This window comes from Triticum aestivum, chromosome 1B (genome assembly GCF_018294505.1).
Source record: "Triticum aestivum cultivar Chinese Spring chromosome 1B, IWGSC CS RefSeq v2.1, whole genome shotgun sequence".
Classification (NCBI taxonomy): Eukaryota; Viridiplantae; Streptophyta; class Magnoliopsida; order Poales; family Poaceae; genus Triticum; species Triticum aestivum.
In genome coordinates, this window is record NC_057795.1 from 294290072 (window position 1) to 294304367 (window position 14296).

Consider the following 14296-nt stretch of genomic DNA (forward strand, 5'->3'; position numbering starts at 1 on the left):
GGGAACGTAGTAATTTCAAAAAATTTCCTATGCACATGCAAGATCATGGTGATGCATAGCAACGAGAGGAGAGAGTGTGTCCATGTACCCTCATAGACCGAAAGCGGAAGCGTTAGCACAACACGGTTGATGTAGTCGTACGTCTTCACGATCTGATCGATCAAGTACCAAACGCACGACACCTCTGAGTTCTGCACACGTTCAACTCGATGATGTCCCTCGAACTCCGATCCAGCCGAGCTTTGAGGGAGAGTTCCGTCAGCATGACGGCGTGGTCACGATGATGATTTTCTACCGAGCAGGGCTTCGCCTAAGCACCGCTACGATATTATCGAGGTGGATTATGGTGGAGGGGGGCATCGCACACGGCTAAGAGATCCAAGGGATCAATTGTTGTGTCTAGAGGTGCCCCCTGCCCCCGTATATAAAGGAGCAAGGGGGAAGGCGGCCGGCCTAGGAGGAGGGCGCGCCAAGGGGGGGGGGGGTCCTAGGACTCCTCCTTTCCTTGTTGGAGTGGAAGAAGGGAAGGGAGAAGGAGAAGGAAGGAAGGAAGCGCCCCCCTCCCTAGTCCAATTCGGATTAGTCCATGGGGAGGGGTGCGGCCACCCTTTGGGGCCTTTCTCTCCTTTCCCATATGGCCCATTAAGGCCCAATACGAATTCCCGTAACTCTCCGGTACTCCCAAAAATACCCGAATCACTCGGAACCTTTCCAGTGTCCAAATATAGTCGTCAAATATATCGATTTTTACGTCTCGACCATTTCGAGACTCCTTGTCATGTCCCCGATCTCATCCGGGACTCCGAACTCCTTCGGTACATCAAAACACATAAACTCATAATATAACCGTTATCGAACTTTAAGCGTGCGGACCCTACGGGTTCGAGAACAATGTAGACATGACTGAGACACGTCTCCGGTCAATAACCAATAGCGGAACCTGGATGCTCATATTGGCTCCCACATATTCTACGAAGATCTTTATCGGTCAAACCGCATAACAACATACGTTGTTCCCTTTGTCATCGGAATGTTACTTGCCCGAGATTCGCTCGTCGGTATCTCAATACCTAGTTCAATCTCGTTACCGTCAAGTCTCTTTACTCGTTATGTAATGCATCATCCCGCAACTAACTCATTAGTCACATTGCTTGCAAGGCTTATAGTGATGTGCATTACTGAGAGGGCCCAGAGATACCTCTCCGACAATCGGAGTGACAAATCCTAATCTCAAAATACGCCAACTCAACATGTACCTCGGAGACACCTGTAGAGCTCCTTTATAATCACCCAGTTACGTTGTGACGTTTGGTAGCACACAAAGTGTTCCTCCGGTAAACGGGAGTTGCATAATCTCATAGTCATAGGAACATGTATAAGTTATGAAGAAAGCAATAGCAACATACTAAACGATCAAGTGTTAAGCTAAAGGAATGGGTTAAGTCAATCACATCATTCTCTAATGATGTGATACCGTTAATCAAATGACAACTCATGTCTATGGCTAGGAAACTTAACCATCTTTGATTCAACGAGCTAGTCAAGTAGAGGCATACTAGTGACACTCTTTTTGTCTATGTATTCACACATGTATCAAGTTTCCGGATAATACAATTCTAGCATGAATAATAAACATTTATCATGAAATAAGGAAATAAATAATAACTTTATTATTGCCTCTAGGGCATATTTCCTTCAGTGTAGTAGTACTTTGCTTCGAGGGCTAATAAGACTTTTGCAATAAATATATGAGTTCTTTATGACTAATGTGAGTACATGGATTATACGCACTTTTACCTTTCCATCACTGCTAGCCTCTTCGGTACCGTGCATTGCCCTTTCTCACCTTGAGAGTTGGTGCAAACTTCGCCTGTGCATCCAAACCCCGTGATACGATATGCTCTATCACACATAAACCTCCTTATATCTTCCTCAAAACTGCCACCATACCTACCTATTATGGCATTTCCATAGCCATTCCGAGATATATTGGCATGCAACTTTCCACCATTCATTTCATCATGACACGCATCATCATTGTCATATTGCCTTGCATGATCATGTAGTTGACATCGTATTTGTGGCAAAGCCACCATGCATAATTTTTTATAGATGTCACTCTTGATTCATTGCCCATCTCGGTACACCGCCGGAGGCATTCATATAGAGTCATATCTTGTTCTAGTTTTGAGTTGTAACTCATGAGTTGTAAATAAATAGAAGTGTGATGATCATCATTATTAGAGCATTGTCCCCAAATAAAAAAAAGAAAGGCCAAAAAGAAAAAAAAAGAAAGGCCAAAGAAAAAAAAGAAAGGCCAAAAAGAAAAGAAAAAGAAAGGCCCAAAAAAAAAGAAAAAGAAAATAAAAAGGGGGAAATGTTACTATCCTTTTCCACACTTGTGCTTCAAAGTAGCACCATGTTCTTCATATAGAAAGTCTCTTATGTTGTCACTTTCATATATAGAACTTGGCTTGTATATTCCTACGATGGGCTTCCTCAAAATGCCCTAGGTCTTCGTGAGCAAGCAAGTTGGATGCACACCCACTTAGTTTCTTTTGTTGAGCTTTCATACATTTATAGCTCTAGTGCATCCATTGCATGGCAATCCCTACTCCTCATGTTGACATCAATTGATGGGCATCTCGATAGCCCGTTGATTATCCTTCTCAATGTGAGACTTTCTCCTTTTTTGTCTTCTCCACACAACCTCCATCATCATATTCTATTCCACCCATAGTGCTATATCCATGGCTCACGCTCATGTATTGCATGGGAGTTGAAAAAAGCTGAAGCACGTTAAAAAGTATGAACCAATTGCTTGGCTGAAACCGGGTTTGTTCTTGATGGGAGTATTTTGTGTGATGAAAATGAAACATAGCCTAACTATATGATTTTGTAGGGATGAACCTTCTAATGTCATGTTATTTTGGGAAGACATGATTGCTTAGTTAGTATGCTTGAAGTATTATTATTTCTTATATCAATATGAACTTTTATTTTGAATCAATTGGATCTGAACATTCATGCCACAATAAAGAAAATTACATTGAGAGTTATGCTAGGTAGCATTCCACATCAAAAATTCTGTTTTTATCATTTACCTACTCGAGGACGAGCAGGAATTAAGCTTGGGGATGCTTGATATGTCTCCAACGTATCTATAATTTTTGATTGTTCCATGCTATTATATTACCCGTTTTGGATTTTTATGGGCTTTACTTTACACTTTTATATCATTTTTGGGACTAACCTACTAATCGGAGGCCCAACCCGAATTGCTGTTTTTTTTGCCTATTTCAATGTTTCGAAGAAAAGGAATATCAAATGGAGTCCAAACGGAATGAAACCTTTGGGAGTGATCTTTTTGGAACAAACGCAATCCAGGGGACTTGGAGCGGACGTCAAGCAACAAACGAGGCGGCCAAGAGGGTGTGCCCGGCGCGCCCCCTGGGGGTGGGCGCCCCCACCCTCGTGGGCCCCTCGAGTGTCCACCGACCTACTTCTTCCTCCTATATATATCCACGTACCCCGAAAACATCCAGGAGCACCACGAAAAACTATTTCCACCGCCGCAACCTTCTGTATTCGCGAGATCCCATCTTGCAGCCTTCGTCGGTGCTCCGCCAGAGGGGGAATCAACCATGGAGGGCCTCTACATCATCTCCAAGGCCTCTCCGATGAGTTGTGAGTAGTTTACCACAGACCTTCGGGTCCATAGTTATTAGCTAGATGGCTTCTTTTTTGTCTTTGAATCTCAATAAAAAGTTCTCCTTGATCTTCTTGGAGATCTATTCGATGTAACTCTTTTTGCTGTGTGTTTGTCGAGATCCGATGAACTGTGGGTTTATGATCAAGTTTATCTATGAGAAATATTTGAATCTCCTCTGAATTCTTTTATGTGTGATTAAGTTATCTTTGCAAGTCTCTTCGAATTATCAGTTTGGTTTGGCCTTGTAACATTCCAAAATTCTAAATTTTGGAATGTTATATTAAATAAATAGACTTGATTGATTGTGTGAAATTGAGTGTAATTCGAAACTTTTTTGAAAGTTAAATGAGAGGGAATAAAAGGACTTTCCCAAACTTTAATTTTCTTTTCTAATCTTCATGAATTCAAATTCTTTTCAAATACAAAACCCTTGAGCGAAGATGATACGACTTCTTCCATTTATTTAAATGAAAGGGTATTTGAAAATATTTGAATTTCATTTGGAAATATTTCCAATTCATGAAACTTCAAGCAACTCAATGATTTTCATGAGAGAAGATAAAATGACTTCTTCAAAAAAATTGAAATATGAGTTGGGAGTTTTAAAGGATCAAATTCAAAGTCCTTTTGGAAATTATTTTTAATTTGGAGTATTTCGGTTTTATTCAAATTATTTTTCTCCAAAAATAAAATACATGGAAAATAGGGTAACATGATTCCCTACAATAGAAAATGGAGAGAAATAAATTTCAATTAATTTTGGTATTTCTAAAAATGACTTTTATTGGATTTTAGTAGAGCAGGAGCATTGTTTGATTTATATGAATTTTTGTAGATTTTATTTGAACCTATAATAATGTTCAGCTTGTGGGAAATATTTTTCTGAAAATTTTGATATATTATATGCCTATACTATATTTTAGTTTATTTACTTTTATTTCTTCTTCTGTAGAAATAAACTTAAAAAAAACAATCTTCTCCTCTCCCCGACTGGGCCGGCCTAGCTCCTGCCAGGCCAAGCCCAGCCCACCCGCGCCGTCCCCGACCTCGAGCGGGAGTCCCGCCGCCGCACGACTCGCTGGCCACCGCCGTGTCCGAGTCGGTCTCCCCGCGCCGCCTTGCCCCCTCCTCCACACACCCGAGGCCCCGCCTCCTATAAATGCGCCGGCCCCGCCTCCCTCTCTCTCTGCTCGCGCCGCCGCCATCGCCAGATCCGCCGCCGCCGCATCGGTTGCCGCCGCCGTCGTTGCCAACTGCCGCCGCCGCTGCCGTTCTGCGCCTCCACCCCGCATGCCACCGCCGCCACCTCGCCGCCCTCGCCCCTCGCCGTTGCCCCCGGCCACCGGAGCACCGCCGGCAACCCCGCCCGAGCCGCCCGCTGTCGCCGGAGTTCAATCCCGCCGCCACCGGTTTTGTCGCCAAAGCCGCCGAATCACCGAACCGGTAAATAAACCGTCCGGTCCGGTTTATTCTTTTTGGTTTTTTTTGGTTTACCTTTTAGCCGGTTTTATTTTTTTGGTTAGATTATTTAGCGAACGCTTTCTGTTTAGGAAGTTTTAGTGAACGTTTCGTTCTGTAGTACTGTTTAACGAACGTTCGTTATTTAGACTTTTTCTTTTTCCGTTAGTTTTAGTCAGGGACTTATCTGCAGATGTTTTATTTACAGTTTAGCCCCTGGACTTCAAACGCTCACAACTTTTTACTCATTTGTCCAAATTCAACGAAACCAACACCCACTTCTTCGTTATGATCCCCTCTATCCAGTAAAACAACTTAAACATATTTTTGAAAGTTGAAAATTTGAGTTTCAAACAGTTTAGTATTTGAACTTCGTTTGATCGTAACTCAAGTTTTATAACTCCGATATATTTGATTCTTTTTGCAAATCGAAGCTCTTGACCTAAACTTTCTGATAAGGAGAAATTCACATAGTTTTGGTACTGTTAGAAATTGTTTTACGCTGCAAGAGTTATTTGCTTGGTTCTGATGTTTTCCGAGTTGTTCTCTTCGTTCTTTCTGATCTTTTGAGTGATTGCTTATGTGTGGTTACTATTGCTTGCTCACGATAGATTGACCGGAGTGTGACGAGTAGAACTATCAAGAGTTTTGAGTGCGAATCATCTTCATCAACATTGCAGGCAAGTTCACACTTTGATCATACCTTTTCTCATACCCAGATGTATTGCATTAGTTCAATCCTCAAACATTGCATGATTAGGATCTAATTAAACTGTGGGTTTGGGAAGTAGATGAGGTAGTACCTATTACTTGTTTTATTATTCAAACCTTTGGGAGTTATTTCTACGTTTGCTTATATTGCCATGCTATGCTAGTAGACGTGGATTGGGTGAGTGTATCCATGACAGATGTGAGATTGTGAATTAATGGTTTACTTAAGGTGGCAACTTAAACACACATCTGGGTGGATTGAGGTACCTGGTTTCCAGGATTTGCCTGTTTTTCTTCGGACCGCCACCCAGGCTCAAAGGGATCATGAGATTATTCATACTAGAAACTTATGTGTGCAGCCACAAGCCATTATGGGCTCTGGCATAGTTGATTAAGTCATGCGAACTATTACGGGTAGACTAGCAGATGTAGGGGAAAGTAGGTGTACCGGTCTACCCTTTATGTAAGGTGCTAGCGCTTCCGAAAGACTATGTCTCGGTCATCCGTTTCTCAAACATCATGTAGTGCGAGGAATCAAACGGAGGCGATCGAGTCTTGTGGGGAAAAGTGCGCAAACCTCTGCAGAGTGTATAAACTAATCATGGTTAGCCGTGTCCCCGGTTATGGACGTTTTGAGTATCTAGTACTTGGATTATCCTGTTGAGGGAGTCCTGGACTAGGGGGTGTCCGGACAGCCGGAATATCATCGTCCGCCGGACTCCACGACTACGAAGATACAAGATTGAAGACTCCGTCCCGTGTTCGGATGGGACTTTCCTTGGCGTGGAAGGCATGCTTGGCGATACGGATATGTAGATCTCCTACCATTGTAACCGACTTGGTGTAACCCTAGCCTCCTCCGGTGTCTATATAAACCGGAGGGCTTTAGTCCATAGGACACAACATACATTACAACAATCATACCATAGGCTAGCTTTAGGGTTTAGCCTCCTTGATCTCGTGGTAGATCCACTCTTGTACTACCCATATCATCAATATAAATCAAGCAGGACGTAGGGTTTTACCTCCATCGAGAGGGCCTGAACCTGGGTAAAACATCGTGTCCCTCGTCTCCTGTTACCATCCGCCTAGATGCACAGTTCGGGACCCCCTACCCGAGATCCGCCGGTTTTGACACCGACATTGGTGCTTTCATTGAGAGTTCCTCTGTGTCGTCACCGATAGGCTCGATGGCATCTTCAACCAACAATGCTGCCCAGGGTGAGACTTTCCTCCCCGGACAGATCTTCGTATTTGGCGGCTTCGCACTGCGGGCTAATTCGCTTGGCCATCTGGAGCAGATCGAAAGCTACGCCCCTGGCCGTTAGGTCAGATTCGGAAGTCTAAACTTCACGGCCGACGTCCGCGGAGACTTGATCTTCGACGGGCTCGAGCCACAGCCAAGCGCGCCGCACTGTTACGATGGGCATGATCTAGCTCTGCCGCCGAACAGTACCTTGGTGGCCGCACACGAATCCGCTTCGGCCTTTAGTCCGGAGCCAATCGCCCAGATCGAGGTTCGGTGGATGGACACCACCTCAGGGGCTTCAACTTCCACGGCGATGGAGCCGAACGCTAATCTTGTCCCCCGCGAAACTCGTGATTCCGAGGTGCCGGACTCCTTGCCGGACTCCGAACCTCCCACGCCCCTACCAATCGATTCGGATTGGGCGCCGGTTATGGAATTCACTGCCGCGGACATCTTCCAACACTCGCCCTTTGGCGACATCCTAAATTCTCTAAAGCATCTCTCGTTATCGGGAGAGTCCTGGTCGGACTATGGCCAGGATGGTTGGGATACGGACGACAAAGAAATTCAGAGCCCACCCACCACCCACTTTGTAGCCACTGTCGACGATCTAACCGACATGCTAAACTATGTCTCCGAAGACATCAACGGAATAGACGACGATGCCGGAGACGAACAAGAACCAGCGCCTACAGGGCACGGGAGGACCACCTCGTCATATGACATATATATGGTGGATACCCCAAAAGAGAGCGATAACGAGGACCAACGGGCCGCCGCAGAAGATAACCCCGCCGATAAACAACCAAAATGGCGGCGCAGACGTCGCCCTAAGTCCCGCCTCGACAACAACAACGCTCTTAAGGACCCCGCAATACAGCAGGGCACACAAGTGGACGACGAACATGCAGATAAGCAACCGTCCGAACAGGACGAGTCAGATAATCAGTCCAGGCCCGGCGAAAACGACAGTCCGGACGATCTCATGCCGGACACGCCGCCGGAGAGTAAAAACCTTTGGAAAAGACTCGTCAACACTGCAAGAAGCTTGAAGAAGGAAAAGCGGAAGCTCAAAACAGCAGAGGACACACTCAGAATGAGGTGGAGCAAAGTGCTCAAAACCGCGGATAAATACGGCAATGGCCACCAATCAAAGAGCTACCCGAAGCACAAGCTGCTACCAGAATTCGACGAGGAGGCCATAGAGCCCCCACAGTCAAAAAATAAAGAGGCTGCCTGGTTGGATAGACGGCCAGATGATAGGCCAAATTCTGAAAGCGACGCCGCACATAAACCAACTAATGAACCTGGAAAGACAGATGGCCCAGCCAGGTCCATCTACGGGCCAAAGAAGAAGGCCCCAGGAAGCAAGGCAACACGTCAAGTGTCCGAAGATAGTGGCACACCCAAATACAGGGGCGCCGCACACCCACTATGTTTCACCAATGAGGTGCTGGACCATGAATTCCCAGCAGGATTTAAACCCATAAACATAGAGGCCTACGATGGAACAACAGACCCTGGAGTCTGGATAGAAGATTATATACTACATATACACATGGCTAGAGGAGATGATCTCCACGCCATAAAATACCTACCCCTCAAGCTCAAAGGGCCAGCCCGTCATTGGCTTAAAAGCCTCCCAGAAAACACTGTGGGAAGTTGGGAAGAGCTCGAGGACGCGTTTAGAGCAAATTTTCAAGGGACTTATGTCCGCCCTCCGGATGCAGATGATCTAAGTCATATAACTCAACAGCCCGGAGAGTCAGCGCGCAAATTCTGGAACAGGTTCCTCACCAAAAAGAACCAAATAGTCGACTGTCCGGACGCCGAAGCCTTAGCAGCTTTTAAACACAACGTCCGAGACGAATGGCTTGCCAGACACCTCGGCCAAGAGAAACCGAGGACAATGTCCGCGCTAACAAGCCTCATGACCCGCTTCTGTGCGGGAGAGGATAGCTGGCTAGCAAGATGCAGCACCAGCGACCCAAGTACATCCGAGATAAGAGATGGAAACGGAAAATCACGGCGCAGAAAAGAGCAGCGCCGGAATAAAGAGAAAAGCCCAAAGAGCACGGCAGTCAACGCCGGATTCAAAAGCTCGCGGCCAAACAACAAAACACCGCCTCTTAAGGATGACAGCGATGAGCTGTCCAACTTAAACAAGATTTTGGGTCGGATATGTCAAATCCACAGTACCCCCGGAAGGCCTGCAAACCACACCCATCGAGATTGTTGGGTTTTTAAACAGTCCGGCCGACTAAACGCCGAACACAAGGGGCTCGACGCGTCAAGCGAAGACGATAAACCCCACCAGCAGAGCACCGGAAAGCAAAAGACTTTCCCACAAGAGGTCAAAGCAGTAAACTCACTTCATGTGATAATACGGAAAAATAGTGCGGCACCTTCTAAAAAGAGCCTCGCACGGTCCAACCCAGCAGACCATAGAGATTGGATATCAAAACCAATCACTTTCGACCACCTGGATTATTCCAGAAGCGTTCGAAACGCGGGACGGACTGCCCTGATATTGGATCCCATAATCGACGGACTACAATTTACTAAAGTCCTAATGGACGGAGGCAGCGACTTAAACCTGCTGTATTCAAACACAATCCGCAAGATGGGGATAGACCCTACTAAAATTCGACACAGCCGCACTTCCTTCAAAGGAGTGACGCCAGGCCCTTACGCCAAGTGCACAGGCTCCCTATTACTAGAAGTTGTGTTCGGATCACCGAACAACTTTCGGCGCGAAAAACTAATTTTCATATCGTCCCATTTAAAAGTGGATATCAAGCACTCTTGGGACGAAAGGCTTTTGTCCGTTTCAACGCCATACCGCATTACGCGTCTCTTACACTCAAGATGCCCGGTCCACGTGGCATCATTTCAGTGCGAGGGTCACTTAAAGACCCCGGACACGGATAGACGAGTCCGGCATCAGTAGGCTAGGGGCTCCCTAGCCACACACCCCTTCACAGGCGGCTGCGCGCACAAACAACCGCGAGTTCATACAAACCCCGCTTTACTTATTTATATTTCTTCTTTCACACATACCTTTTTCGCACGAGTTGTTTTCAAACTAAAGTTCCTCTCTTTTTACAGATGAACAACGTGCACACCCGTCCAGGATAACGGCACAACGGAGACACAGGCGCAGACGTGCAGTAGGGACCCGTTGCGAGGATTCTTTTCAGATTAAGACCCTGCGTAAACCTTTTTTACTGTCTCTTGTTGTTATTCTTCCTTGGTTTCTTCCTATAACCAAAGCGGAGCCTGACGTTTTGGCATCGGCCGCGTCAGAGGACCATGCCCGTACCTGGACACTAGGGGCTTAGGGCATTGTTCTGCCCATTATTATAAAGACCGAACACCTTAGGGAGTGTTCGGCGTCTCGAGTTAGGCATTATATGCATCAGCTCCGAATCATGTCTTTGGTCAAATGTTGGGTTTGCCCGGCTCCTGTGTTTTGCTGCCTTACGTTCCGTATCATCGGCTAACGCGGCACCAGGAGAACTACTGCGATTGTGCCCCAGTTCGGCTGGGCGAGCACCTCAGTAGAGAAAGCCGAAAACTGACTGTCATGATATAGCGAGAGACTGGTCAACCACTCGATCGACTACCGGAATGTTTAGAATTCCCCGCTTTGACGAAGGACCGTTTCCCGGTCAGGCACACACGCGCCCCGAACTCGGAGAAGTGCGGTGCCCCAAGGGGCTATATCGTAGCCCCACCCTCGAACTCCACTGGCTAAGTGAAAGTGATAAAGCATTATAGTCCGGATTGCCTCGTTTGCTACGCTACCACCTCCTTAACAGGACCGAGACGTCGGATTAAGTGTGAAAACGCGCTATTTTTGCGAACACCCCCGCACCTTGTGCGTGGGGGCTGAAGCCGAAGACTGCAATCTTTCAGGTTATACAAATGTATACGTAAACGGCCGCATAGGAGAAATTTTACTACTTGGGACGCACAAGTATAAAAAGCAGTTATAGCATAATCATCGTTTTACAAGCTAAAACGTTCATTTGAACGTGACATTTTTTGAGCACTGCGACTCTATTACACGAGCGCCACGCATAACTTCCCCAAAATAGTGCTCGGCGGGGAGCCGGCTTTCATCCGAACCCTGGGCGGCAATAGCGGTGGCATCCATCTCTGTCCAATGTGTCTTCACACGGGCAAGAGCCATCCGCGCGCCTTCGATGCAGGCCGACCGCTTCATCTCCTTGATATGCGGCACCGCTCCAAGAAATTGCTGCAGTAAGCCGAAATAGCTCGTCGCCTTGGGCCTCTCTGGCCAGACATGAGCCACGATGTCAGTCATGGCAAGTCCGGACAATCTATTTAGCTCGGCCCATTCGGCCAACCGATCGGTCAACGGAAGTGAACGATCCGGACTATGGAATTGAGACCAAAATAGCTCTTCCGTCTTGTGATCCTTCTGGCTCCGGAAGTGCTCAACGGCATCAGCCGCACTTGCCGCTAAGTCCATATACGGATCCTCCGGACTCCACAGCTGGCCAAGTTGAGCATACTTTTGATCCGTAAACCGGCGACGCAGCAGAAAAGGCTTGCCAGCCACGATATCTCCGGCCTGGCGCAGCTCCTCCTTCATGGCCCGCATTGCAGAACGGGCATCCTTGGCCTCGGCGGTGGCCTTCCCCAGGTCTTCCCGCTCCGATAAGCGCTCCTTTTCAAGAGCCTCATTGCGGTCGGCAGCATCTTTTAATTTCACGGCCAATTCGGCCATCTCTTCCCTGCTTAGGCAGTGTGCAGCCTTTTCGGCTTTCAACTCCTCGGCCGCCCTCGAGGCAGCCGCGTCACTCCTTCGGGCTTGCTCCTTAGCTTGAGCAAGTTCGGCCCGAAGGCTCTCCACAGCAGCAGCACCGTCTGTATCACAGCATATAATTTATCAGAGGAGGGCTTTGACCCCCTTAATAAAGCGACTGCGGAGAACTCATTTACCTTGCGACTCGTCAAGTCGCCGGTTGACAAGTGCGATGTCCGCATCCGCCACGTCAAGTTGCCGCATCAACTCGGCAACTCCACTAGTCCGGCTAGCCCTCGGACTATCCGCCACCTGCAAAGGAACGGCGACATTCATTACTTGCGATTTTGATCCTCGGCACGCTGTCGTTTTCGACAACCTACCGAGTCTCAGGGGCTACTATCTATACAGGGCGCACTTTTATGTGCAAAACTGTCAAAAAAAAGGTGCATCATTCTCGCGTACCTCAAATCCCGCTAGCAAACTCGTAGCGGCATTACGCAATCCGCTCTCGGCGGACGAAATCCTTCCAATCACCATACGCATCAACGCACGGTGATCTTCTGAGATGGACGCCCTCTCAAGCAGATTCTTCAGTTCTCCCGGCCGGATACTAGCGGGCGCCGAACTCTCCGGCCCCTCTGGACTCGGGGATACCCTCCGTGACGATACTTCAGGCTCGTCTGCCTATCTGACGGCGCAGCAGACGGAGGCGTTTCGCTCTCCATCTTCTCCGGAAGAAGGTCCCCCGAAGACGAACTCATCTGAGAAGGCTGCAAATCCGAACTGCAAGATAAAAATTCCGGTTACCCACAGAAGCACAAATGAAGGTATTTTCTTAACTAATGAACTCTCCTTTTCCTACTCACGGCTCGCTGGAGGGCTGATCCTTTAGCGACGATTGTACGTCCGGGTTCTCCCCGGACGCCGGACCCCCCGGTGAAGATCTCTTCCCCCGTTTAGGGGCTTTGGCCTCCGGATCTTCGGAGGCGGTCCTCTTCTCACCCTGGAAGGAGGGGTTTTTGATTCCCCCCTCTTCAGACACCCCTTTGGGCGAAATAATAGCTCCTCTATTTTCCCCATCGCTCCCTTCTACGGGCGCGACCTCCAACATTCTGACCAGCACGGGCTCCAGTGCGGTCTCTGGGAGGGGAGTCGGACACCTTATCAGCTTCGATCGCGCTACCCACTCCTGTGAAGAGTAATGGGTCAGGAGGCGAACTCTAGAAAAGCAGATAAACAGAACGTCCGGACTCTGAGCTATTTACCTGAGTATCCGGGCGATTGCAGCTTAGGCCTGCGTCCTCGGTCAATTCCGGACACGCTACCTGCGGTCCGAAGAACAACTTGTACATCTCCACGGGTGTCGCACCCATGAAGTGTTGGAGAATTCGAGGTCCCTCCGGGTTGAACTCCCATAGACGGAGAGGACGGCGTTTGCAGGGCAGAAGACGCCTGATTAGCATAACCTGCATCACCACGACCAGATTGATCTCCCTCGCTTGGAGGTCTCGAATCCGGCCCTGCAATGAGGGCACGTCTTCGGACGGCCCCCAATTGAGCCCTTGGTTGACCCACGACATCAGTCGGCGTGGAGGTCCCGGGCGGAATGAAGGCGGCGGCTTTTGCTTGCTGCCCTTCGGAGCGGTGATATAGAACCACTCCTGCTGCCACAGTCCGAGTTCCTCTTGGAAGGAACCCTCGGGCCACGGGGCATCGGCCCTTCTGCTTATGGCCGCCCCGCCGCACTCCGCTTGACGCCCCCCGATCATCTTCGGCTCCACATTGAAGGTCTTCAGCCACAGGCCGAAGTGGGGAGTGACGCGGAGGAAGGCTTCGTAGATAATAATGAATGCGGAGATATGGAGGATGGACTCCGGAGCCAAGTCGTGAAAATCCAGCCCGTAGTAGAACATGAGCCCTCTCACGAAGGGGTCCGTCGGGAAGCCTAAACCCCGACGGAGGTGGGATACGAAGACAACGTACTCACCGGGCTCGGGGGCGGGCACGGCCTGCCCTTGGGCAGGCAACCTGTGCGAAATCTCATAGGACAGGTACTTGGCCTCACGCAGCTTTAACACGTCCACCTCTGTGACGGAGGAGGGCATCCACCGACCTTGGAGGTCGGAGCCGGACATGGTTGAGAATCCAAAGCGCTCGAATCTGGGGCTCTGGGTGTTGGAACTGGGAGTGAGAAGGAGATTTGATGTGAGATTGAAGAAAAGGAACGATCCTTGGTCCTCTTATAAAGGGGAAAAATACCAAGAGTTGTCTCCGTGACTGTTCGGGATTCGCCTTCGATAGAGGAGGCGTGGCGACGGGCACGGTTGGGTTACCCACGCACGTATTGATGAGAATCCCGGAATAAGGGGAACACGATCTCTGCTTCGAC